Genomic DNA, 681 nt, shown 5'->3' with positions numbered 1-681 from the left:
ACTTTAAGGTATTATATATATATGTATATTNATATGTATATATATACATACGTATTACGTATATATATGTATGTATGTATGTGTGCGTACGGCAGCGACGAATAATAAAACCTGTACTGATAAGATTATTTCGCATCCGGTTGTAATGTATGTTATCGCTGGAGCATGTCCAGCAGGACTTGCACACCCATGTAGTATGTTTTGTGAACCCATATGCATGCCATCCTACTGTAACAGCCGTCTCTTACCTTAGCTGTTTTAGCGGAAGCAGAGGGTCTCGTCCACGATTGGCGACCCAGCGTTAGGCGTGAGAAGAGACAAGGGAAGTCGGGATTCGAAGACATACGTCGAGAACGGTGACAGCAAGGTCTTGAACCCTGAACACTAGTATAGTGATACGTTAAGTGTCTGGCCGAAGCACTTCACCTGGGTGGCTTAAATGCGGCCCACCTGCCGCCATCTCCATTCCTGGAGTCTTGGTGTCGTACGCTAGGTTGTGATAGCGTACCAGAAAGTGAGTTCGTACAGTTAACGAGTATGGTTCGTAAATACGGGACCGTACCGTTACTGTGATTAAGCTTTAATAGCTTAAAGATATTCTAAGGCAAATGTAGCTTGCTACACCTACCCACTCATCAGCTGCAGTTGATTATCAATGTGTGGCTCGCTGCAGCTACAGCT

The sequence above is a fragment of the Volvox carteri genome (genome assembly GCF_000143455.1).
Source record: "Volvox carteri f. nagariensis unplaced genomic scaffold VOLCAscaffold_134, whole genome shotgun sequence".
Lineage (NCBI taxonomy): Eukaryota > Viridiplantae > Chlorophyta > Chlorophyceae > Chlamydomonadales > Volvocaceae > Volvox > Volvox carteri.
Note: the sequence above shows the minus strand (reverse complement) of the source record.